General features: G+C 41.0%; 1 non-coding gene and 1 pseudogene across 1 annotated transcript; one reads left to right on the plus strand and one right to left on the minus strand.

Annotated features, from left to right (window-relative positions):
- Positions 1–7,109: 7,109 nt before the first annotated feature.
- LOC133243439 (ATP-dependent RNA helicase DDX3X-like) overlaps positions 7,110–27,192 on the minus strand; it is a 77,743-nt pseudogene continuing 57,660 nt past the window's right edge.
- TRNAS-GGA (transfer RNA serine (anticodon GGA)) lies at positions 9,471–9,543 on the plus strand. The gene has a single exon. It is a non-coding gene; the product is annotated as a tRNA-Ser (tRNA).

Here is a 27,192-nt window from a genome sequence, read left to right on the forward strand (position 1 = left end):
CACATCTGTATATGACAACAGAAGTCCCTGGAAAAACCATAGCTTTGACTATATGGGCCTTTGTTGGTAAAGTGATGTCTCTGCTTTATAATACACTGTCTAGATTTGTCATAGTTACTCTTCCATGGAACAAATATGTTAATTTCATGGATGCAGTCACCCTCCAAAGTGATTTGAGAGCCCAAGAAAATAAAGTCTGTCACTGTTTCCATTGTTTCCCCATCTATTTGCCATGAAGTGATGGGACTGGATGACATGATCATAGTTTTTTTGAATGTTGAATTTTAAGTCAGCTTTTTCACTCTCCTCTTTCACCTTCTTCAAGAGGCTCTTTAGTTCCTCTTCACATTCTGCCATTAAGGTGGTGTCATCTGCATATCTGAGGCCACTGATATTTCTCCCAACAGTCTTAATTCCAGCTTGTGATTCATCCTGCCCAGCATCTCACCTGATGTACTCTGGATATAAATTTATAAGCAAGGTGACAATATACATAGCAAGGTTTAATACTAGATATTTTATTCTTTTGTTGCAATGGTGAATGGTATTGTGTCCTCATTTCTCTTTCTGATTTTTCATTGTTAATGTATTGGAATGCAAGGGATTCCTGTGTATTAATTTTATATCCTGCAACATTACTAAATTCATTAATTGGTTCTAGTAGTTTTCTGGTGCCATGTTTAGGATTTTCTACATATAGTATCATGTCATCTGCAAACAGTGAGAGTTTTACTTCTTTTCCAATATGGATTTCTTTGATTTTTCTTCTCTGATTGTCATGTCTAGGACATACAAAACTATGTTGAATAATAATGGCAAGAGTGGACACCCTTCTCTTGTTTCTGATCTTAGAGGAAATGTTTTCAGTTTGTCACTATTGAGAATAATGTTTGCTGTGGGATTGTTGAATATGGCCTTTATTATGTTGAGGTAGGTTCCTTCTATGCCCATTTTTCTGGAGAGTTTTTCATAAAATTGGTATTCAACCTTACCTAAAATTCTTCTGCTTTTATTAATATTATCATATGGGCTTTAACATTCAATTTATTAATATGGTGTATAACATTGTTTGATTTGCATATATTAAAGAATCCTTGCATCCCTGGTTAAACCTCACTTGATCATGATGTATGATTTTTTAATGTGTTCTTGTATTCTGTTTGCTAGTATTTGGTTGAGGATCATTGCATCTATGTTCATCTGTGATATTAGCCTCCAATTTTCTTTCTTTGTGATGTGCTTGTCTGGTTTTGGTATCAGGGTGATGGTGGCCTCATAGAATATGTTTGGGAGTGTTCCTACTTCTGCATGTTTGAAAGTTTTTGAGCAGTATAGGTGTTAGCGCCTCTCTAAACATTTTGTAGAACTTACTTGTGAATCCATCTGGCCCTGGACTTTAGTATGTTGGAAGATTTTTTGTCATTGTTTGGATTTTAGTGTCTGTAGTTGATCTGTTCATATTTTTATTTCATTCTGGTCCAGTCTTCAAAAGTTTCACTTTTCTTAGAATTTGTCCATTTCTCCCAGATTGTCCATTTTATCGGTATATTAGTTCAGTTCAGTTGCTCTGTCATGTCCGACTCTTTGCAACCCCAAGAACTGCAGCACGCCAGGCCTCCCTGTCCATCACCAATTCCTGGAGTTCACTCAAACTCATGTCCATCGAGTCAGTGATGCCATCCAGCCATCTCATCCTCTGTTGTCCCCTTCTCCTCCTGCCCCCAATCCCTCCCAGCATCAGAGTCTTTTCCAATGAGTCAACTCTTCACATGAGGTGGCCAAAGTATTGGTATAGGTGCTCATAATAGTCTCTTATGAGCCTTTGTATTTCTGCAGTTTCTGGTCTAATGTGTCATTTAAGGTTTGAGTTTCCTTATTAAATATCCATCTGCATTGGTGGAAGTGGGGTGTTAAAGTCCTTTACTACTATTGTGTTACCGTCAATTTCCCATTTTATGTCTGTTAGCATTCACCTTATGTACTGAGGTGCTCACATGCTGGGTGCATAAATATTTACAATTGTTATATCTTCTTGGATTGATCCCTTGATCATTATATAGTGCTCTTCCTTTTCTCTTGTAATAGTTTTTATTTTTATTTTAATGACTATTTTGTCTGATGTGAGTATTGCTACTCCTGCTTTCTTTTAATTTCCATTGTAATGGAATCCTTTTTCCCATCTCCTCACTTTCAGTTTGTATGTGTCTCTATGTCTAAAGTGTGTATCCCACAGAAATGATGCATAGGGGTATTGTTTTTCTATTCATTCAACCAGTCTGTTTATTTTGGTTAGAACATTTAATCCATTTACATTTAAGGTAATTATTGATACATGTGTTCATGTAACCATTTTCTTTATTGTTTTCAGTTTCCTTTTATAGGTCCTCTCCTTCTCTTGTTTTTTTCTGCCTAGACAAATTTCTTTAGCATTTATTGTAAAGCACATTCTGTGGAGCTGAGTTTTCTTAGGTTTTTCTTATCTGTAATACTTTTGATTTCTCTGTTGAATCTAAATGAGATCCTTTCTAAGTAGACTAATCTTGGTTGTAGGTTTTTCCCTTTTGTCACTTCCACTCCCTTCTGGCCTGCCAATGTTATGCTGAAAGATCAGGTCTTAACTTTATTGGGTTTCCCTTCTATCTTACTTGCTGCTTTTCCTTTGCTGTTTTTAATATTTTTTCTGTATTTAGTTTTGTTAGGTTCAGTAATATTTGTCTTGGTGTGTTTCTCTTACTGTTTATCCTATATGGTCACTTTGAATTTATGAACTTGACAATTTCCTTTCCCATGTTAGGCAAGTTTTCAGCTATGGTCTCTTCAAATATTTTTTCAGACCCTTCTATTTCTCTTCTTTTTCTAGTATTCCTATAGTTCAAAACTTGGTGACTTAAATGTTGTCTCAAAGGTCTCTGAGAATATCCTCATTTCTTTTCATTATTTTTTTCTTTATTCTGCTCCTTGGCAGTTATTTCCACCATTCTGTCTTTCAACTCACTTATGTGTTCTTCTGCCTCATTTATTCTGCTATTGGTTCCTTCTAGTATATTTTTAATTTCAGTTATTGTGTTGTTCATCCCTTTTTTTCTTCACTTCTCCTAGGTAATTTTATGTTTTTTCTCTTTATTTTTGTTTTTTGCATTTTCTCCATTCTATATCTGAGATTTTGGATCATCTATAATATGATTACTCTGAATTATTTTTCAGGCAGATTGCCTAATTCCTCTTCCTTTACTTGGTCTTATCATTTTTTACCTTGATTCTTTGTCCACATGATATCCTTCTATATTTTCACTTTGTCTACCTTCTTGTGCTTCAGGTCTTCTTTCCCCAGGCTTCATGGCCATAGTTCTTCTGGCTTCTGGTCTCTGCTCCAGGTGGGTGAGGTTGGTCCTGTGACTTGTGTAGACTTTGTTATGGAAGGGACTAGTGCCTACTTTCTGGTGGGTGGAGTTGAGTCTTTTTCCTCTGATAGGCAGGTCCATGTCAGGTTGTGTATTTGGGGTATCTGTTAGCTTACTTTGACTTTAGGCAGCCTGTCTGCTAATGGTTGGGTTTGTGCTCCTGTCCTGCTTTTTCTTGACATGAGCTATCCATCACTATTAATTAGGCAGTTGGGAGGAGCAAGATCTTGGATTCAGATGATGGTGTTTGTGGGAGCTATCACGGATAAATATTCCCTGGGGCCAGGAATCATCTTGCTGTCCAGTATTCAGGATTCAGTGCTGTAACCCTAGACATGCAGGCCTGATTTCAGGTCAGGGAACCAAGACCCCGAATGTCACTCATCACAGCAATAGGGAGATTAAAGAAAAAATGGCAGGCAAATGGTAAAAGTAAAATCAAACAAAAACAAGATTTGAAAAAAGTACATACACACACACACAGGAAACAAATATAGAACTAAAAAACAAAAGTAAGAAAACAAGAAGACAAACAAAAGCAACCAAAAATTAAATCAATTATAAACAAAACTAATAAAAACTCAAAACAGAAAACAAAACCAGAGTGCCAAATAAAGAATAAAGCCAAGAAAACAAATCAGATAAAAATGATTGAAAAGAAAGAAAAAATCAGAACATAAAAGCAAATTTAAAATAGAACTATAATAACATTATATATGCATGTGTATATGCTCAGTTGCTTCACTCCGTATTCCAAGGCCAAATTTGCTTGTTACTCCAGGTGTTTCTTGACTTCCTACTTTTGCATTCCAGTCCCCTATAATGAAAAGGACATCTTTTTTGGGTGTTAGTTCTAAAGGTCTGAGGTTCGTGACATTGTACAGGAGACAGGGATCAAGACCATCCCCATGGAAAAGAAATGCAAAAAAATCAAAATGGCTGTCTGGGGAGGCCTTACAAATAGCTGAGAAAAGAAGAGAAGTGAAAAGCAAAGGAGAAAAGGAAAGATATAAGCATCTGAATGCAGAGTTCCAAAGAATAGCAAGAAGAGATAAGAAAGCCTTCCTCAGTGATCAATGCAAAGAATCAGAGGAAAACAATGGAAGGGGAAAGACTAGAGATCTCTTCAAGAAAATTAGAAATACCAAGGGAATATTTTATGCAAAGATGGGCTCAATAAAGGACAGAAATGGTATGGACCTAACAGAAGCAGAAGATATTAAGAAGAGGTGGCAAGAATACACAGAAGAACTGTACAAAAAAGATCTTCATGACCCAGATAATCACAATGGTATGATCACTCACCTAGAGCCAGATATCCTGGAATGTGAAGTCAAGTGGGCCTTAGAAAGCATCAATACGAACAAAGCTAGTGGAGGTGATGGAATTCCAGTTGAGCTATTTCAAACCCTAAAAGATGATGCTGTGAAAGTGCTGCACTCAATATGCTAGCAAATCCGGAAAACTCAGCAGTGGCCATAGGACTGGAAAAGGTCAGTTTTCATTCCAATCCCAAAGAAAGGCAATTCCAAAGAATGCTCAAACTACCGCACAATGCACTCATCTCACACGCTAGTAAAGTAATGCTCAAAATTCTCCAAGCCAGGCTTCAGCAATACATGAACTGTGAACTTCCAGATGTTCAAGCTGGTTTTAGAAAAGGCAGAGGAACCAGAGATCAAATTGCCAACATCTGCTGGATCATCAAAAAAGCAATAGAGTTCCAGAAAAACATCTCTTTCTGCTTTATTGACTATGCCAAAGCCTTTGACTGTGTGGATCACAATCAACTGTGGAAAATTCTGAAAGAGATGGGAATACCAGACCACCTGACCTGCCTCTTGAGAAATATGTATGCAGGTCAGGAAGCAACAGTTAGCACTGGACATGGAACAACAGACTGGTTCCAAATAGGAAAAGGAGTACGTCAAGGCTGTATACTGTCACCCTGCTAATTTAACTTATATGCAGAGTACATCATGAGAAATGCTGGGCTGGAAGAAGCACAAGCTGGAATCAAGATTGCTGGGAGAAATATCAATAACCTCAGATATGCAGATGACACCACCCTTATGGCAGAAAGTGAAGAGGAACTAAAAAGCCTCTTGATGAAAGTGAAAGAGGAGAGTGAAAAAGTTGGCTTAAAGCTCAACATTCAGAAAACAAAGATCATGGGATCTGGTCCCATCACTTCATGGGAAATAGCTGGGGAAACTGTGGAAACAGTGTCAGACTTTATTTTTGGGGCTCCAAAATCACTGCAGATGGTGACTGCAGCCACGAAAATAAAAGAAGCTTACTCCTTGGAATAAAAGTTATGACCGAAGTAGATAGCATATTTTGAAAAGCAGAGACATTACTTTGCCAACAAAGGTCCATCTAGTCATGGCTATGGTTTTTCCTGTGGTCATGTATGGATGTGAGAGTTGGACTGTGAAGAAGGCTGAGTGCTGAAGAATTGATGCTTTTGAACTGTGGTGTTGGAGAAGACTCTTGAGAGTCCCTTGGACTGCAAGGAGATCCAACCAGTCCATTCTGAAGGAGATCAGCCCTGGGATTTCTTTGGAAGGAATGATGCTAAAGCTGAAACTCCAGTACTTTGGCCACCTCATGCGAAGAGTTGACTCATTGGAAAAGACTCTGATGCTGGGAGGGATCCTGGGCAGGAGGAGAAGGGGACGACAGAGGATGAGATGGCTGGATGGCATCACTGACTCGATGGCCGTGAGTCTGAGTGAACTCTGGGAGTTGGTGATGGACAGGGAGATCTGGCATGCTGCAATTCATGGGGTTGCAAAGAGTCAGACATGACTGAGCAACTGAACTGAACTGATGCACAGCACATGCAGTGCTAGCATCTAAACTAATACAATAAGCAATTACTAAAGCTACAGTGACCTGAGGTTCAATCTTTACATTAAGCAAGTTTAAATTCATTCTTACATGATTTTTGAAACCTTGTTTATTAACTAAAAATACTGCTTGCTGATAAAACTTGCTCAAATGCTATCACTGAATGTACAAGTCATTGATTATGCCAATACAACAAAGATAACCACATGTTTTAGGATTGCAATGAGCCAGACATCTACTGAAAAAAAAAATATACACAATGAAACAAAACACACAATATTTGAATACGGACACTTCATATCAGTGTTTTGAAGTGTTTCATTAATATCTTAAGAAAAGTGTATCAAAACCTTGGCATGATTTAATTTAAAGTCACCAGAAATTTATTTTTACTAAAACCAGAAATTTATGGCTACACTGCCAGTGCCAGGTCTTCTTAATTTTGACTTAAGAGTTTAATATGACAACATTAAAAGCTCACACTACCCTGAAATATATAATTCCACGCATACGGTGACATTTAACATTCAAGTGCCAATGTTCTTGTACTGCCTTTTGGTCAAGTTTCTTTTCTAAACTTTCAAAGAATCACTTTTAGGCTTACAAAAATAAGCATTTGTCAAAATGTTCAATAAATATAACATAAAAATAGCAGCAAAAAGTTATGTAGAAATCTCTCATGTGCAAATAGTTTTCTTCCCAACTATAATTCCCATGGTCCCAAATAGATTTTAGAATCTAGTCCCATCCCCTTCCTAGACAAGCTGTGTCCAACAATCTCCAAGAGACAAAATAAGATTGGAAGTATAAGGACATGCACACAAAACATCTATATATATATATATATATATATTTATAAAATTCTCTGAATGTGCAATAAAAGAAGTACTTTGTAAAAAGTTATGGGCAAAATGTACAAGGGCCTAAACCTAGACTAATTGAAATAGCACCATAACAAATGACCTCAATACTGTCAAGTGCACCTACTTAATAAAAGTTTTAGAACAAGGCACAATACACTTGAAAATCTATTGCACTTTAGGAAATTTTTGCCATCTTCTTATGCCACTGTAAAAAGATTGAGCATTTTGATCACCACATTCTGGCCACAAAATTAGCACAGAATTCAAAAGTGGCAGAGGCATTTTAGTGGTGGACAATGCTCATCTTTGGCCAGATTTAGCATAAACAGACTATAAATACAATGGAAACCCATGCAACTAAAACTGACTAAAACTGCACTGTGTAGCAGAATTGACACCTTGTGCAGTTATGTATATATTTCCAACCTGTGTGATCTCAAAGATTTCAGTTTGTTACTCTTCTGGAACCGTTTTTACAAAGTCTATAGTAAGCCAGTTTAGCATCTCAACACAGCTTGAACAGGGTAATATGAATCAGCATTTAAAAGAAAGCCTGCTGAATTTAATTCTTCCTGTTCATACCCTCTTGACCAAAAAACATCAACATTGCTGCTGCTGCTAAGTCGCGTCAGTCATGTCCAACTCTGTGCGACCCCATAGACGGCAGCCCACCAGGTTCCCTCATCCCTGAGATTCTCCAGGCAAGAACACTGGAGTGGGTTGCCATTTCCTTCTCCAATGCATGAAAGTGAAAAGTGAAATTGAAGTCGCTCAGTCGTGTCTGACTCTTAGCAACCCCATGGATTGCAGTCCACCAGGCTCCTCCATCCATGTGATTTTCCAGGCAAGAGTACTGGAGTGGGTTGCCATTGCCTTCTCCTAACATCAACACTAGCATGCGTTATTAGACCAAAAATCATTCAGGGCCCTGATGAGGGCTGGTCATTGCTGTGGTCAGCCATTCTACCACTTCAATTTCACTTATGGCAGGCATTTAAAAAGTCTTAAGTAGATGAATTCTCCTAAAACCCTATCTCAAGTTATCAGACCTTTAAACTTTCCCTGTAATATTATGCCCACATTTGGCTAGCTCATAATTAATGATCTGCCTAAACACTGAAAAAGGAATTGCTGTATTTACTTGCATTACATTTGAAAACAGTGCTTTGAATGTATGCATGTATTCATACATCACCTCATCATGACTGGAATGGCTTGTTTAAAGACTATCAGATTCTAAATACCTATCCAGGATAGAGTGAACAAATCAGAACCTTAACATAGTTCGCCACATTAGAAACTAATTCCATTAATATGCTTCAAAGACATTTGTTGTCTGTTTCCCCCTCAATCTGCAAATATCCAAAAACCCTAATGGGGGCTAATGCATAGGTTTTTCCCTTATAATATTTATGGATGAATTGATGATTCCTGTTAAGCTGTATCACACCTGTGTGCCAAGGTTTGATTTTAGCCCAAGTTCATTAAATTTATTTTGTCAAAAACAATTGATATCTTGAGTATTACTGAGCCAAGAGGACATCAAAATAAAAAGATGTATAAAGTTAAAGGCACAGTACATTAACAAACAAATGATCCTCAGTCACAAATTATAAATGCAGTTTGGGATGGAGGTTGGGAGGGGAGTTAATCCAAACTACAGCAATGAAGTCTTCAAACCACCTTATGAATATGGCTGCTGATTGTTCCATTTGACTCTCCATGTGACCTTGAGCTCCCTTAAAAAAAATTCACTGGAGAATCTCAGTTGGTAATGTGAGTTCTTGAAGCTACACAAGGTATAGTCTGGCTAAGTTACATGTGGTTTCCATATTAGCTTGTTTGGCAGGGTGACCTACTGCAAAGCAGGTTCAGTTACCCTACCAGTCAACCCCCTGGGAGTTATAATTTCCTCCATATTTATCACTGTTGTAAAGGCCTCCATAGCCACCTCCACCAAACCCTCTGCTGCTTCCATGGCCGCCTCCAGCACTGTGGCTGCTGCTGGTGTGGCTGCTGCTGAAGCTGGAACTGCTGTCACCACTACTCTGTCGATAGTCTCTGGCACCAAATCCTCCACTGAATCTACTATTTTTGGATCATCCATGACTGCTACCCTTGTAGTGGTATTCATAAGCCATGTTTTGTAACCAAAATGGCACTTCCTGTTTAGCTTCAACAAGAAGATCCAACAAACCCTTGGTAATATTTATGTTCCTCTCATTAAAGAATGAAGTGGCAAGGCCAAGGTATCCTACACATCCTATACAGCCAATAAAATGTACATATTCTTCAATATCACTTGGTAAGTCAAAATTGATAACATGTTTCATGTTTGATATGTCCACGGGCTTCCCTGGTGGCTCAGTGGTTACAGCATCTGCCTGGAATTCAGGAGACCCAGGTTCAATCCCTGGGTCAGGAAGATCCCCTGGAGAAGGAAATGGCAACCCACTCCAGTACTCTTGCCTGGAGAATCCCATGGATGGAGGAGCCTGGTAGGCTACAGTCCATGGGGTCGCAAAGAGTCAGGCACGACTGAGAGACTAATGTACATATTCTTCAATATCACTTGGCAAGTCAAAATTGATAACATGTTTCATGTTTGATATGTCCAGTCCTCTTGCTGCTACTATTGTAGCCATGAGAATCGGGCTTTTACCTGAGCAGAACTGGTAAAGTGCCTCTTCTCTATCTCTCTGAGATTGGTCTGCATGGAAACTGGTACAAGCATATCCTTCATGGTATAAGAAATCCTCTAGAGAATTTGCACCCTTTTTGGTCTCCACAAACAATAAGGTCAGTGAATCTTTGCCTGTTGCATTTAGAAGGTCAAGCAGAAATGACTGTTTGTCTGACTCTTCCACCCAAACTACTTTCTGTGTGATGTTTTCAGAGGGAGAGCCAACTCTTCCTATGGCCAAAAAGATATATTCATCCAAGAAATCATGAGCAAGCATCTGTATTTCCTTAGGGAAGGTAGCACTAAACTTCATAGTGTGGTGAACTCCCTTTGGTGGCATATCTTGTTCAATGATTCTATGTATTTGAGGTTCAAACCCCATATCCAACATCTGATCAGCTTCACCTAACACCAACTATTTGCAGAAGTCTAATCAAATTTTCCCTCTTTCCATCATATCCACTAGACTTCCTAGAGTGGTAACTAACAAATGGCATCCACGTTCTAAGTCTAAAATTTGCTGACCAATATCAGCACCACCATAAACCACACAAGGACAAACTCTAGATTGGTATGAAAATTTCCTGGCTTCCTCATAGATCTATATGGCCAATTCTCTAGTTGGCACTAACACCAAAGAGATTGGGTATTGTTTGCAGCACCCATATCTTCCATTTTCCTTCATAGCCCTCAGAGCCTGGCCTGGACCCACAAAATAAATCTGACTCAAGATGGGCAAGAGAAATGCTGCAGTTTTCCCAGACCCTGTTTGGGGACAGGCCATCAGGTCACTCTTCTCTTTGATAATAGGAATAGCATGCTTTTGCACTGGAGTTGGGTGAGTGTGATGAGTAAGCTCAATGTTTCCCATAATAATTTCTCCCATCTAACATCACTGAAACTTTCACTGTGTGGAGGACCATTGTTGCCTGTTGCTCCAACTGGAATGTCCTCAAAAATTTCAAAGTTAACCCCAGTGTTGCCTCCAGAAAAGTTCTTGTTCCAAGCATTCATTTGGTGAGAGTGGCTTTGACCAATCATCTTCATCTGATTTGTCACACCAGCGACTATTTCCATGCTCATATTTGCCAAAGCCACCTCTGCCACCACGACTGCCAAAGTTGTCATAGTCACTTCATCCACAATCACCAAACCTTCCCTTTGATCCACTTCCACGATCACTGAAGAAACTAGACTTCCCTCTTGAATCACTATGGGAACCAAAACTGCTGTATGCTTCCTTATCTTTACTAGAACTCCACCCTGAACTGTCTTTATCATAGAATCCTTTAGTAGCTTCTCTGGTCCTTAGGTGAGGAGGAATATAGCACCCTTTGCTGGCTATACTTCCTCCATTCTGATTATCTGATGAGTTTGGGTCTAGGCAAGCAAACTGCTGGTTTAGCCCAAGTGCCTTTTCCACTGCCACACGACTCATCCCTGAAGAGTACGGAGAACTAGGAGTCTTCCGCTGCTGAGCTAATGTGTTGGGTTCAACACGAAGGCCCTCTCACAGGAGAACTGTGGCTCTAATGATGCTTTTGTTTTGACAGAGTATATAAAACAGTGACCCGGAGCTATTTTGGAAAAATATGGAGCATGCCATTCACATTTTTTATATTGCTATCATTACCCTTGTGTTCCTCAGTTTACCCATTTGTAAAATGCAGATAAGTTTTAGTGCCTGAGATTTTGGGGTCCTTTGTTAGCACAGCATAACCTAGCCTATTTTGACACACGTGGGCAAAATACATTTATAGAACCAGAGTGGTAGGATGGTGGAATTTATCAGAAGCTCAGTGTTTAACAGAACCCATAAGGAGGAACATGTACTCAAGGATGCATGAAAAAGTGGCAGGAAGTCCAAGAGGCAGATTAAGCTTTGAGGGCCTGAAATCCAAAAAGGAACTAAGAAGGCTAATTTTTACCCTGTTTCAGGAGGATAATGAACAGTCCCTTTTCTCCAAGTGTCTTAAGATTAACGAGGATGGAAAGCAAAACTACTCATCTCCACCAGGGGAAGGTGTGCAGACTGGATAAGTGAGAACATCTCCAAAGTTCTTCTGCTGTGGTCTTTTTCATCAGAGAAATGACTCCACCTCTGAAATCACTAGCTCAAGCATCCTGTTTCTTGCACACAATTCCCTTTCCTTTCAGACACTGGTTCAAATCCTATTTTCCAATTTCATTGACCACTACCCCCACTTTCTTAATTTTTTCATATTCAGCTAAGAGACTCCCAGACCACTATTTTTTATAACATTTCTACCAATAATCTAAAGTTTCTGGCCCTCTGTCTTTTCATTATTCACTTAGCGACAAACCCAGCTTTTGTCCTTTCCATGACATGGAACAATAGACTGGTTCCAAATAGGAAAAGGAGTACATCAAGGCTGTATATTGTCACCCTGCTTATTTAACTTATATGCAGAGTACATCATGAGGAACGCTGGGCTGGAAGAAGCACAAGCTGGAATCAAGATTTCTGGGAGAAATATCAATAACCTCAGATATGCAGATGACACCACCCTTATGGCAGAAAGTGAAGAAGAACTAAAGAGCCTCTTGATGAAAGTGAAAGAGGAGAGTGAAAAAGTTGGCTTAAAGCTCAACATTCAGAAAACGAAGATCATGGCATCTGGTCCCATCACTTCATGGCAAATAGATGGGGAAACAGTGGCTGACTTTATTTTTCTGGGCTCCAAAATCACTGTGGATGGTGATTGCAGCCATGAAATTAAAAGAGGCTTGCTCCTTGGAAGCAAAGTTATGACCAACCTAGACAGCATATTAAAAAGCAGAGACATTACTTTGCCAACAAAGGTCCATCTAGTCAACGCTATGGTTTTTCCAGTAGTCATGTATGGATGTGAGAGTTGGACTATAAAGAAAGCTGAGTGCCGAAGAATTGATGCTTTTGAACTGTGGTATTGGAGAACACTTCTGAGAGTCCCTTGAGCTGCAAGGAGATTCAACCAGTCCATCCTAAAGGAGATCAGTCCTGGGTGTTCATTGGAAGGACTGATGTTGAAGCTGAAACTCCAATACTTTCGCCACCTGATGCGGAGAGCTGACTCATTTGAAAAGACCCTGATGCTGGGAAAGCTTGGGGGCAGGAGGAGAAGGGGATGACACAGGATGAGATGGTTGGATGGCATCACCGACACAGTGGACATGGGTTTGGGTGGACTCCGGGAGTTGGTGATGGACAGGGAGGCCTGGCATGTTGCGGTTCATGGGGTCGCAAAGAGTCGGACACTACTGAGCAACTGAACTGAACTGTGCGCCCACAAACAGTATTGCAAGAAGTTTTCCCAAAGGACAAATTATCATCAAGATAAAGTCATAATCATCACCTCAAATGGTCCCCAATAGCCTATGTTTTTCATGTCCATCCAGTTCCAGCCTCAAATTAATTGTGTTTATTTAAAACCTTCTCTGGATAGAGGTCTACTCTGTTATCCCTCTTTGCCCTCCACATGCCTCTCCATTCTAAACAGATGATCTTACCTCCTCCTTCATAGAGAAAGTGAAATGGCTGGACAACCTCACTTTTCAACTATCAGACCCATGTATCCACTTACTTCTGTACCCATCTTCTCCTTTGCAAGGATATTATTTTCCAATATTAATCTATAACTTTTTATTTATGTTTTCACTTTTCCTTTCTCCCCTTTTTTAATCAAGTAGGGAGCTCTGCACTCACTGGTAGGGAGGGATGTGGCTAGACAGAATGTACAAGGTCGCTGGTGTCTCCTTCCAAAAGCCTAAACTCTGGTACTGGAGAGTATGGTAGGTATTTTAAAACAACCACAAAATCTCCCCCTCCTCTTTCCATGTCCTTTGGTAGTGCCTTCACACACTGACTCTAGGATGGCCTTGTGACTTGCATTGGCCAAGATGACATTAACAAATATGATATGAGCAAAGTCTTGAAAAAAATGCTTCCACCATGGGGATTGACCTTTTTCTGCCCTTGGGAACTCTGGGATCACTGTGTGAAGAAACCTGGGCTAGCCACATGGCTCAGAGAGTAAGCCATCCCAGCGGAGGCTCCCAGACCAACCAGCATGCTAACGCCACACAGGTGAGGGAGGATATCTTAGATCAGTGCTTCTCAAACTATAGTGTACACATAAACCACCAGGTGATCTTGCCAAAAACCAGAAATTCATTCATTAGGCCTAGAGTGGGACTTGAGCACCTACATTTCCAGTAAGTTCCTGGGTGCTGCTGGTCTGAGAAGCGTGCTTTGCAAAGATGTGACAGGGACTTCCCTGGCAGTCCAGTGGTTAGTACTCTGTGCTTCCACCGCAGGGGGCCCAGGTTCAACTCCTGGTTGGGGAACTAAGATCCCACATGCCACGCAGGATGGCTGGACATGCTCCAGCCCCGTTTGAGTTGACCTAAATCAGGAGAACCACCAAGCTGACCCATACTATGTTGTAGTAGTAGTGTTAGTTGCTCAGTCGTGTCTGACTCTTTGTGACCCCATGGACTGTAGCACGCCAGGCTCCTCTGTCCAGGAAACTCTCCAGGCAAGAATACTGAAGTGGGTAGCCATTCCCTTCTCCAGGGGATCTTCCCGACCCAGGGATTAAACCCGGGTCTCCTGCATTGGAGGCAGATTCTTTACCATCTGAGCCACCATGGAAGAGCTATGAGCAATAATAAATGTGGATTTTAAGATACTATTACACAGCAAAAGCTAGCTGATACAGAAGTATGAGAACTTAGATAAAACATCTTGGAAAAGCAGAGGAAAGAGCAGTGCTCCATGGGCTCCTCCCCTAGGCTGGGCATGGAGGAAGGGAGAGAGAAAAGTCGATGGCCCCACAGAAGAGAGAACGTGAGTTCTTCCTAGCTATGCATGAAGGAAGAGCAGGACTCAAGGAGGAGTGGCTACATGTTCATTTTTACAGAGATGATCAGAGGCACTGTCCCAAACCTTCCTGGGCCCCAGGCATAGGTGGGAGGCAGCACAAGGGTCACAGAGACAGTGATGGCAACATCTCAAGGGCAACCATGAGGACCAAAACCCAGTGATCCTATGACACCCTAGGAATCATCAAGGTCACTTGTCTCACCCCAGCAGGCAATTAACAAAACCATAAAGTTTTTTCTACAAGGTGATTTTTATCCCACCTAAGGACTGATGCTGAAGCTGAGGGTCAGTTTTCATTCTAATCCCAAAGAAAGGCAATGCCAAAGAATGCTCAAACTACTGGTTCCAAATAGGAAAAGGAGTACATCAAGGCTGTATATTATCATCCTGTTTATTTAACTTATATGCAGAGTACATCATGAGAAATGCTGGGCTGGAAGAAACACAAGCTGGAATCAAGATTGCCAGGAGAAATATCAATAACCTCAGATATGCAGATGACACCACCCTTATGGCAGAAAGTGAAGAGGAGCTAAAAAGCCTCTTGATGAAAGTGAAAGTGGAGAGTGAAAAAGTTGGCTTAAAGCTCAACATTCAGAAAATGAAGATCATGGCATCCAGTCCCATCACTTCATGGCAAATAGATGGGGAAACAGTGGAAACAGTGTCAGACTTTATTTTTGGGGCTCCAAAATCACTGCAGATGGTGACTGCAGCCATGAAATTAAAAGATGCTTACTTCTTGGAAGGAAAGTTATGACCAACCTAGGTAGCATATTGAAAAGCAGAGACATTACTTTGCCAACAAAGGTCCGTCTAGTCAAGGCTATGGTTTTTCCAGTGGTCATGTATGGATGTGAAAGTTGGACTGTGAAGAAGGCTGAGTGCTGAAGAATTGATGCTTTTGAACTGTGGTGTTGGAGAAGACTCTTGAGAGTCCCTTGGACTGCAAGGAGATCCATCCAACCAGTCCATTCTGAAGGAGATCAGCCCTGGGATTTCTTTGGAAGGAATGATGCTAAAGCTGAAACTCCAGTACTTTGGCCACCTCATGCGAAGAGTTGACGCACTGGAAAAGACTGATGCTGGGAGGGATTGGGGGCAGGAGGAGAAGGGGATGACAGAGGATGAGATGGCTGGATGGCATCACTGACTCGATGGCCGTGAGTCTGAGTGAACTCCGGGAGTTGGTGATGGACAGGGAGGCCTGGCGTGCTGCGATTTATGGGGTGGCAAAGAGTCGGACACGACTGAGCAACTGAACTGAACTGAAGGACTGATACTGAATCTGAAGCTCCAATACTTTGGCCACCTGATGCAAAGAGCTGACTCATTGGAAAAGACCCTGATGCTGGGAAAGATTGAAAGCAGGAGGAGAAGGGGACAACAGAGGATGAGATGGCTAGATGGCATCACCAACTCAATAGACAAGAGTTTGAGCAAGCTCTGGGAGTTGGTGAAGAACAAGGAAGCCTGGCGTGTGGCAGTCCATGGGGTCACAAAGAGTCAGACATCACCGAGCAACTGAACAACAAAAAAGTTAGTGAAACTGCCACCCCCTTTTTCTTCATTTTGCTACAATAGTGTAGGTCCTGGTCCCCCTATCAGTCCCTATTTCTCTTTCCTGTTAATTCAACCACACTCTCTCAGCCAGATTTTTCTCACCAGTGTAAGAATTCAGCATAGTTAAATGTCTCTCTTTAAAGTCCCATTGAGTCACAGCCTCATCTAGCACAGCTTTACCTTCAACTCCCTTATGGGAATCAGAAGGTGCCCCTCCAGATGGAGGAACTGCAGAAAGGGGGGCTGACCACATTGTAAAAAGCACCCCTGCCTTCAGCCTGCAGGCCCAGGCCCACATTATCATCCAGAATGCAGAGCCTGGCTGGATTCCAGCTTGCTCTTGTGTCCTCCTGTCAGACATCCTGGTCACACCCTGGTCCCGCTGTCACCAGTTTCTCTGCCCGCTCCTCACAGCCCGACTTCTTGGTGGAGTTGTCTGTACTTGTTCCCTTCCTGCTGTCATCTCCTATTCATTCTCAGCACAGTCCACTCTGGGTTCCAACCCAGCACTGCTACCTAAACAGCTCTTTCAAAACGTGTTAATGGTTTCTGCATTCTTGAATCCAGGAGACATTTTCAATGTCTCACCTAATTGACCTTGCAGTAGTGTTTACACTGTTGACAGCTTCTGCCTTCAAACTCTCTGTTCTTTCAGCTTTGATGATATCACCTCCTGCTTGGCTCTCCTCTCATTTCACTGCTGCACTTTAAGATCTCAGCACTCGGGAGACTGGGCTTTGTATATCCATGACCCTAATAGTACCTACACTGCAAGGTTGTTGTAAGAATTAAATCATGTAATACAGCTAGCTAGCTAGCTATAGATAGAAACCCATTGCATGATGTGGAGTAAGCTTCAAGTATTCTGAGTTACTGCCATTGTCATGAGAAGCTTACCCTCCTCTGGCTAGTTATTCAATGTTTTAGAATGTTTAGAATTCCTTCAGGCTCAGTCTTAGGCCCCTTTTCTTCTCTGGTTTGTTCAGTAACCCCTGGTTGACTTTTTTTGGCACAGATTTCTCATTGGAGCTCCAGACCTAGAAATCTAGTTGCCAATTTGACAATTCCTCTTGGTTGCCTCAAGGTCATCTCAAGTTTAATATGTGAATGGGAAAACTATCTATTATGCAGTCAAAAACATAGGAGTTGGTCTTGGTACTTCTCTCTTTCTCAGTCCTGCCTCCTGCTTCAGTCCAATCCATCAGCCAAGGCAGACTGGTTTTACTTCCTTATAGCTCATTTAAAAAAAATTTTTTTTGGCCACATTGCATGCCATGTGGAATCCTAGTTCCCCAACCAGGGATCATACCTGCACCCGTGCATTGGAAACATCGAGTCTTAACCACTGGGATGCCAGGGAAGTCCCTTCAAGGCCCTTTAATATGTTTACTTCTCTTCATTGCCACTATCCCCACCTTAGCCCAGGTTTGCACCCTCTGTCCCCTGTAAAAACTGCTTAGCTGGTCTCTGTCTCCACTCTGCTTTCTTCTGATTTTGAATCAGTGATTTATTTCAGTCTTGTCACTCCTGACCTTGGAGTCTATCATGGCTTCCAATGGGTCTTTGGGTAAAGACTCAAGTCGTTGAAGCTTGTAAATTGTGTGGTTAGAGGTCTTGAATGCCAGAACTTATCATGATGTCAAGCACATAGTTGACTTCTGGGAGGAAGCACTTTTATATCTGGTTTTTGAAAGCAAACCACTGACTATATTAGCAGAAACAAAATTCCAAAAATAGTCTTGCTAGAGTCTAGTGGATTGAGATGGAGGCAGAAGATGTACTGGGGCAAAAGGGGAGGAGAATCTGAAGTAGATGGCAGTAGGAAAGGAAGGGATGGAGAGACAGTGTGAGAACAGAATCTGCAGGCCTGGCTGAGGGAAAATGAGACCAATGGTTGAGAAGGGGGAAAGAAAAAATTATTTCTTTTGATTCTCTCTTTTTCATGAGGTTTCAAACATTATAAACAGGGGTGCTGAAATCACATCTTTAATACTTTATTATTTGCATTTATTCATTTATTTTTTGGCTGCACTGGGTCATTGTTGCTGCACATGGGCTTTTGCTAGTTGCGGCTAGTGGGGGCTACTCTCTGGTTATGATGTGCAGGCTTCTCATTGCAATGGCTTCTTCTCAGGCGAGTGGGCTCAGTACTTGTGGCACACAAGCTTAGTAGCATCATGGCATGTGGGGTCTTCCTGGACCAGGGATTGAATGCATATCCTCTGCATTGGTAGGTGTATTCTTAACCATTGCACTACCAGGGAAGTCCAATACTTGAAAAATTCTGGACCTGGAGACCAAACTTCCTCAAAAATGGCTGGACTTTCCCTTGTATTTTTTTCATATCTCAATATTTATTCAAAAATATATGTGCTGAGCTGAAGAGGAGTATGAAAAAGTTGGCTTAAAACTCAACATTCATAAAACTAAGATCATGGAATCCTGTCCCATCATTTCATGGCAAATAGATGGGGAAACTACGGCAACAGTAAGAGACTTTATTTTGGGAGCTCCAAAATCACTGCAGATGATGACTGCAGCCATGAAATTAAAAGATGCTTGTTTCTTGCAAGAAAAGTTATGACCAACCTAGAAAGCATATTAAAAAGCAGAGACATTACTTTGCCAACAAAGATCCATCTAGTCAAAGTTATGGTTTCTCCAGTAGTCATGTATGGATGTGAGAGTTGGACTATAAAGAAAGCTGAGCGCTGAAGAACTGATGCTTTTCTGTGGTACATATACACAATGGAATATTACTCAGCTATTAAAAAGAATGCATTTGAATCCGTTCTAATGAGGTGGATGAAACTAGAGCCTATTATACATAGTGAAGTAAGTCAGAAAAAAAAAAACACCAATACAGTATATTAAGACATATATATAGAGAATTTAGAAAGATAGTAATGATGACCCTATCTGTGAGATAGCAAAAGAGACCCAGATGTAAAGAACAGACTTTTGGACTCTGTGGGAGAAGGCAAGGATGGGATGATTTGAGAGAATAGCACTGAATCATGTATATTATTATATTGGAAATAGATCACTAGTCCAGGTTCGATGCATGAGACAGGGTGCTCAAGGCTGGTGCACTGGGAAGACCCTGAGGGATGGGATAGGGAGGGAGGTGGGAAGGGGGTTCAGGATGGGGAAAACATGTACACCCATGGCTGATTCATGTCAATGTATGGCAAAAACCACTACAATATTGTAAAGCTAGTTAGCCTTCAATTAAAATAAATAAATTAAAAAAAAAAAAAGAATTGATGCTTTTGAACTGTGGTGTTGGAGAAGACTCTTGAGAGTCCCTTGGACTGCAAGGAGATCCAACCAGTCCATTCTAAAGGAGATCAGTCCTGGGTGTTCTTTGGAAGGACTGATGCTAAAGCTGAAACTCCAGTACTTTGGCCACCTCATGCGAAGAGTTGATGCACTGGAAAAGACTCTGATGCTGGGAGGGATTGGGGACAGGAGGAGAAGGGGATGACAGAGGATGAGATGGCTGGATGGCATCACCGACTCGATGGACGTGAATTTGAGTGAACTCCGGGAGTTGTTGATGGACAGGGAGGCCTGGCGTGCTTCGACTCATGGGGTCGCAAAGAGTCGGACACGACTGAGCGACTGATCTGAACTGACTGATCTTTCCACACCAAGATGGCAGAATTAGAAACATCACCATCATCCTTGTGCATGTCTCTCCTGTTTTCTCAGTCACAACATCCAGCTATTTTCCTCAGCCCGGAAGTGTACCAAGACCTTCATCATTGACCTATTTCCCTGTAAGGTTCCACCACTCATTAATCCACACTGTTTTTCCTCTCAGACTTTGTGTAATTCATCGTCTCTCAGTTGGTCACTTCTTCCATCCCTCTCTGCCTCAGCACCTTTAAAACACATCTCTCTGAGGCTCACAAGGTCAAGTCCACACTCCTTTACCTACACACCTCATAAGTTTTTTCATAGAGCTGTCATTACTCTTTAGCATGCCTTCTGAGGGTTTCACAGTCTGGCTAAAACCAATATCTACAGTCTCCCTTTCCACCACTTCCTTCCTCTTCCTCTCCCAGTCTCCATTCCAGTTCTGATGGCCCACTGTGTTTTATGCTGTATATTAGAACCAGACTGTTCTGGGTTTAGCAAAAATGCCAAGCAGTTTGATGCTTCTAAAACTGAGCTCAAGTTGTTCTCTCTGCCTGAAAGTGTCCTTTGCCCACATCAAAGTCTATGATATTGCACTCAGATTTGAAGCTCACATATAAATTTCCTTCAACAGAATTAATGACTCACTTTCTGGGTTCCCATGGCATCTTGTGCACACATGCACTAAAACAACTCTTATCAACTCTTTGAGGTTGTTTCCCTTACTAGATGGACTCTGAGCTCCACAAGAAAACTTGGAATATATGTTCAATTGATGTTTGGCTTGAACTAGTGAATTTACTGTCCCTAGTATAGTTACTACATTAAGCTGCCCCGGTGGCTCAGTGGTAAAGAATCCGCCTGCCAATGCAGGAGAAGTGGGTTTTGTTTCTGGGTTAGGAAGATCCCCTGGAGAAGGAAATAGCCACCCACTCCAGTATTCTTGCCTGGGCAATCCCATGGACAGAGGAGCCCAGCAGGCTATATAGTCCAGGGGGTTGCAAAAGAGTCAGACACAACAATAATAAATTGTATACACCTAATAATGAATTTTAATTAGATACTATACTGTAGATTAGAAACTAGAGAAGCAAACATTAATGTATTGAGTTTAAAGAAAGGGAGAAGTGATTCTAAAGAACTAATATGTCAAACAGAGAGGAATAAGGGACCTGCATGGAAGAAAGAAACAAAGATAAATCAGAGGTGGACATTATTTAAACACAAATTATCCACTTCAACACTGTCCCTGTTATTCTATTTTTGTATATAGGCAGGCAGATGTGCCCTGGTGTCAAATGAGAAAATACCTCATTTAAAATGATTAAAAACACTATGAAACATCAGCATTGAAGAAGTTGAAAATCTGTACTACATGTATTAGTTATGATTTTTTTTATTATTCTTAGACCACTTTCACATATGTCACTTCTTGATAAATGCTTTTTGTAAATGATTTCAAGACACAGGTAAAGAAGAAAGGAAATAGACACAAGTCTACTTTAGTCATTTAGCTTGTTGTTTCTTATGGACAATTTATGTGCAATTCAACTTTGTTGTGCAAAGTGTTATTTATAGTCAACATGATTAACAACTTAGAACTATAGGACTTTTAGTAAGATGATTACACTAGTTCAGCTGGTGAAGAATTTCCACATCGTACAAGTAAATATTCCTTACCACTATGATTTGTTAGAGGATAGGTTTTATTCAGTGGGCAATTCAGTTCAAGTACCCTTTAAAAATTTTTAACAAGCAGCTATTTCTCAGGAACACTTGCCTTCTGTTTTCAGCTGTTTGCTATTCAGTTCAGTTCAGTCACTCAGTCATGTCCGACTATTTGCAACCCTATGGACTGCAGCCTGCCAGACTTCCCTGTCGATCACCAACTCCCGGAGCTTGCTCAAACTCACATCCATCGAGTCAGAGATGCCATCCAACCATCTCATCCTCTGTCGTCCCCCTCTCCTTCTGCCTTCTGTCTTTCCCAGCATCAGGGTCTTTCCCAACAAGTCAGTTCTTCGCATAAGGTGACCAAAGTATTGTTTGCTGTTAGCCCTTGACACAGAAGCATTAGGTATTAAAATGAGCTACTGTAGACATCGGACTTCCAAAATGAGTTAGTGAGAAGATCAACAAATCTGTTCCTCAAAAAACAATGTTAAGACTGACAAAATTGCAAAAAAACAAAGCCAACCAAACATTAAGAGTCCCACCAACTTCTTCAGGACTGTGGAAATTGGACAGAAGGAAAGAAAGGTGCAGAAAAATCATTTTAGAAATAATGGCTAAACCATTCCAAACTTGATGAAAAACATTAATCTATATATATGATAATTTCAATGGATTCTCCATAGGATAAACACAAAGAACTCTATACCTAAACATATCATATTCAAACTATTCAAAGTCAAGAGAAAATCCTGAAAGCCACAAGAGAAAAACGACTTATCAGGGAAAAGGGAACCACATCATATATAACAGAATCATAGTGACTTCTCATCAGCAATAATGAAGGCCAGAGGGTGGTGACATGATTTATTTAAAGGGGCAGAAGAGAGACTTCCCTAGTGGTCCAGTGGTTAGGACTCTATGCTTCCAAAGCAGGGGGTTCAGGTTCAATCCCTTGTCAGGGAAAGCTAGGATCCCACATGCTATGTGGTGAGACCAAAAAAATAAAGTGGCAGAAGAAAAAAAATATTACCCAGAATTTTACATCCTGCAAAACCATCTTTCAAAACTAAAGGCAAAGGGTAAAGGATCTGAATAAACATTTCTCCAAAGAAGGTATAGAGATGTCACATAAGTACATGAAAAGATGCTCAAGATCATTATCCTTCAGGGAAATGCAAATAAAAATGACAATGAGATATCAGTTCACCCCAGCTAGGATGGCCATTATCAAACTCAGATAGAAACAAGTGTTGGCAAGGATATGCAGAAATCAGAAGTTACATGTGGCCACTTTGGAAAACATTCTGGTCTTTCCTCAAAAAGTTAAACACAAGTAAAGACCTAAACATAAGGCCAGGAAGTGTAAAACTCTTAGAGGTAAACATAGGCAGAACACTCTTTGACCTAAATCGCAGCAAGATCCTCTTTGCTCTACCTCCTAGAGTAATGGAAATAAAAACAAAAATAAACAAATGGGACCTAATTGAACTTAAAAAGTTAAACACAGACTTAACATTTGATTCAGCAATCCCAACTTCAAGCATATATCCAAGAGAAATAAAGACACAAGTCAACACAAAAACTTGTATATGAATATTCATGTCAGCAATATTCATACTAGCCCAAAGTGGAAACAAATGTCCATCAGCTGATGAATGGACAAATATGGTGTATCCATACAATGGAATATTACTCAGTCATAAAAAGAAAAATGGTTGATATCTGCTACAACATGATGAATTTTAAAAACATAATGCTAAGTGAAAGAAGCCAGTCAAAAGACCAAATATTATATTATTATATTTTATTTTTCTGAAATCTCCAGAATTGGCAAATCAATAAAGACATAAAGCAGATTAGTTGTTGCCTAGGGCTGGGGGAGGGCAGTGGAGTTTTGGGAGAGTGACAGCCAAAGGGTACAAGATTTATTTTTTGTGTTTATAACAACGTTCTAAAGTTGATTGTAGGTAATAGTTGTATGACTCTGTGGTGTTACTAGACCATTAAATTGTACACTTTAAATGGGTAAATTGTATGATATATAAACTGTTGTTGTTGTTCAGTAGCTAAGTTGTCTCCTACTCTTTGTGACCCCATGAACTGCAGCACACCAGGATTCCCTGTCTTTCAGTATCTTCCAGAGTTAGCCCAAGTTTATTTCCATTGAGCCAGTGATGCCATCCAACCATCTTTTCCTGTCGTCCCCTATCCTCCTGCCCTCAATCTTTCCCAGCATCAGGGTCTTTTCCAGTGATTCAGCTCTTCACATCAGGTGGCCAAAGTCTTGGAGTTTTAGCTTCAGGATCAGTCCTTCCAATGAATATTCAGGGTTGATTTCCTTTAGGATTGACTGGTTTGATCTCCTGGCTGTCCAAGAGGACTCTAAAGAGTCTTCTCTAGCACCACAATTCAAAAGCATCAATTCTTCAGTGCTCAGCCTTCTTAATGGTCCATCTCTCACATCTGTACATGACTACTGGAAAAACCATAGCTCTATCTATATGGACCTTTGTCAGCAAAGTGATATCTATGCTTTTTAATATGCTGTCTAGGTTTTTCATAGCTTTCCTTCCAAGGAACAAGTGTCTTTTAATTTCATGTCTGCAGTCAACATCCACAGTGATTTTGGAGTCCAAGAAAATAAAATCTGTCACTGTTTCCACTTTTCCCCCACCTATTTGCCATGAAGTGATGGGACCAGATGCCATGATCTTAGTTTTCTGAATGTTGAGTTTTAAGCTAGCTTTTTCACTTTCCTCTTTCACCTTCATCAAGAGGCTTTTTAGTTCCTCTTTGCTCTCTGCCATTAGAGTGGTATCAACTGCATAACTGAAGTTGCTGATATTTCTCCCAGCAAACTTGATTCCAACTTGTGCTTCATTCAGCCCAGCATTTCGCATGATGTACTCTGCATTTAAGTTAAATAAGCAAGGTGACAATATACAGCCTTGACGTACTCTTTCCCAAATTGGAACAAGTCCACTGTCCCATGTCTGGTTCTAACTGTAGCTTCTTGACCTGCATAAAGATTTTGAAGGAGGCTGGTACGGTGGTCTGGTATTTCCATCTCTTTAAGAATTTTCCACAGTTTGTTGTGATCCATACAGTCTAAGGCTTTCGTGTAGCCAGTAAAGTAGATGTTTTTCTGGAATTCCCTTGCATTATCCATGACCCAAGGAATATTGGCAATTTGATCTCTGGTTCCTCTGCCTTGTCTAATCCCACTTTGTACATCTGGAAGTTCTCGGTTCATGTACTGCCGAAGCCTAGCTGGAAAGATTTTAAACATAACCTTTCTAGCATGTAAAATTAGCAGCTGTATGGTAGTTTGAACATTCTTTGGCATTGCTGTTCTTTGGGATTGGAATGAAAACTGACCTTTTCCAGTCCTATGGCCACTGCTGAGTTTTCCATATTTGCTGACATATTGAGTGCAGCACTCAAACAGCATCATCTTTTAGGATTTGAAATAGCTTAGCTGGAATTCCGGAGAAGGCAATGGCACCCCACTCCAGTACTCTTGCCTGGAAAATCCATGGACAGAGGAGCCTGGTAGGCTGCAGTCCATGGGGTCGCTAAGAGTCAGGCATGACTGAGCAACTTCACTTTCACTTTTCAGTTTCATGCATTGGAGAAGGAAATGGCAACCCACTCCAGTGTTCTTGCCTGGAGAATCCCAGGGGCGGGGAAGTCTGGTGGGCTGCCATCTATGGGGTTGCACAGATTTGGACACGATTGAAGCGACTTAGCAGCAGCAGCTGGAATTCATCACCTCCACGAGCTTTGTTTGTAGTAATGTTTCCTAAGGCACAATTGACTTCACACTCCAGGATGTCTGACTTCACACTCCAGGATGTCTGTTTCTAGGTAAGTGACTACACTATAAAAAATCCAAACACGTAAATAACCAAGTGATTGAATCAGTAATCAAAAACTTTAATAAAAGAAAAGTCCAGAGCCCCAGCTGGCCTCAGATAGTTGGTCCCCCACCATCCCCTTGTGGCCTGTCATGTGTTCAATGTAGGGCCCATTGTGGAGTGCCTTCTGTCCTCAGAAACAGAATGCATCCAGAAAGGTGGCTGCCTCTTCAGAATGCATCCAGAAAGGTGGCTGCAACTGTTCTGTTCTTGGTGAACCTGGTGTGGAACCTGGTGCTAAATCATTAGCTAAACCTGCTTCTGAGTCAGAGTTCCAAATGTAACAGAGAAGCTCCTTCACTGCTACCTATCAAAAGGCAGCCCTTGACATAAGAGTTTGTAAAAGTAATTAATAGAAAGAAAAATATTTTTATAGTATAAACACACACACACACACACACACACACACACACACAAAGGAAAACCTATGATCAGATGGCTTATCTGGTTAATTCTACAACACATATAAATAACACCAATTCTTCTCCAAATGTTTAAAAAATAGAAGATGAGGTAACACTTCCTAAGTCTCTCTATACCAACTGGACACAAAGGAACTCCAAGAAAGGAAAATTACAGACCATTATCGAATATAGATGAAAAATTCTCAACAAAATACTAGTAATAAAATCCAGTGTCATATTAAAAGGGTTACACGCCATGACTAATCAGAATTTAGAGCCATTCAACACATGAAATTCAGTCAATGTAATATGACATAATAACAAAATAAAGGGAAAAACACATGATAATTTCAATGGATACAGAAAAAGCATTTAACATAACTTAACACACTTTTATGAAAAAAAAAATCAGTAAATTAGGAATAGAAGGGTGGTTCTAAGATAGCAGAGGAATAGGACAGGGAGACCACTTTCTCGCCCAAAAATTCATTGAAAGAACATTTGAATGTTGAGCATATTCCACAGAATAACTTCTGAACGCTGGCAGAGGACATCAAGCACCCAAAAAAGCCGCCCATTGTCTTTGAAAGGAGGTAGGACAAAATATAAAAGATAAAAAGAGAGACAAAAAGAGTTAGGGATGGAGATCCATCCCAGGAAGGGAGTCTTAAAAGAGGAGAAGTTTCCAAACACCAGGAAACCCTCTCACTGGCAGGTCTGTGGGGAGTTTTGGAATCTCAGAGGACAACATAACCAGGAGGAAAAATAAATAAATAAATAAAACCCACAGATTACGTGCCTAACGGCAACTCCCAGCAGAGAAGTGACCCAGATGCTCGCATCCACCACCAGCAAGCGGTGGCTAAATAGGGAGGAGCAGGCTGCATTGCTTAGGGTAAAGACCAGGCCTGAATGCCCTGACGGCAATCTGAGGGAGCTAAGGTGATATAGCAACCTAAACTGTGGGGTAGCCAGAGAGAGAGAGGAGGGGGAAAAAAAGAGAGAGAGAGAACTATCCCATGAAAAGCCCTAACCTAAGGCACTGCGGGCCCGCTCACAGAACAAAGGACTGAGCAAATACCAGAGGAGAGCTAGCAGGCTGAGGACAGGTCCATCCCCCGATGGAGGCAGGGGATAGGCGGGCGCCAGCCAGAGCCAGAAAGGGGTAAACTCGGCCCCAGAGATGGCATCACCTATCAAACTGCAAACAGGCTTCCAGTTTCTAACCAAGACTTCCTGGGATTTTGGATGGTTGGCATCCGCCAGGAGGGTCACAGCCAGAGATCAGCTCCCCAGAAGAGACACAC

The sequence above is a fragment of the Bos javanicus genome, chromosome X (genome assembly GCF_032452875.1).
Source record: "Bos javanicus breed banteng chromosome X, ARS-OSU_banteng_1.0, whole genome shotgun sequence".
NCBI classification, from domain to species: domain Eukaryota; kingdom Metazoa; phylum Chordata; class Mammalia; order Artiodactyla; family Bovidae; genus Bos; species Bos javanicus.